Below are 571 nucleotides of genomic sequence, written 5' to 3'. Positions count from 1 at the left end.
GGAAAAGAAGGAAGGGAAGAAGGTAGGGGGAGGAAAGAAAGAGAGAAGGAGGAAGGAAGGAAGGAAGGGAGGAGAAGGGAGGGGGAGGAAGAAAGGATGGAAGGGGAGGAAGAAAGAAGTAAGGGAGGAAAGAGAAAGGCCTCCAACAAGTTGATATTACATCATATGACATCATCTGAAAGCCCCTCTGTGTCGACAAGTGAATAAATAGAAGTGACTGTAATCTTTTAAACATTTGGAAAATCCAGTTTGGAGGAGGCGTGACCAAACATCTGTAACCGGGGGTAACGTCAACTGAAAATCATATTTACAGACACTCTCACCCACACTCATCTTTTTTTACTTCTGACATTTGAACCCCAGATCACACATAGGAATTCAACCCAGTTTAACAGCTCAACAGAGACTTATGTCAGATCGTGTGCAATGTTCAATGTTTTAAGCATGTGTTAGCCCCGCGTTTGGCCAGCTCAACGGGCCAATTGGATTCATTGCTTAGGATCCACGGGAAGGACAAGTCATCAATGTCAACATACATCACTCAGGGGACAAGTGTATAGGGACCAGAACT

This window comes from Scomber scombrus, chromosome 23, assembly GCF_963691925.1.
Source record: "Scomber scombrus chromosome 23, fScoSco1.1, whole genome shotgun sequence".
NCBI classification, from domain to species: Eukaryota; Metazoa; Chordata; class Actinopteri; order Scombriformes; family Scombridae; genus Scomber; species Scomber scombrus.
Note: the sequence above shows the minus strand (reverse complement) of the source record.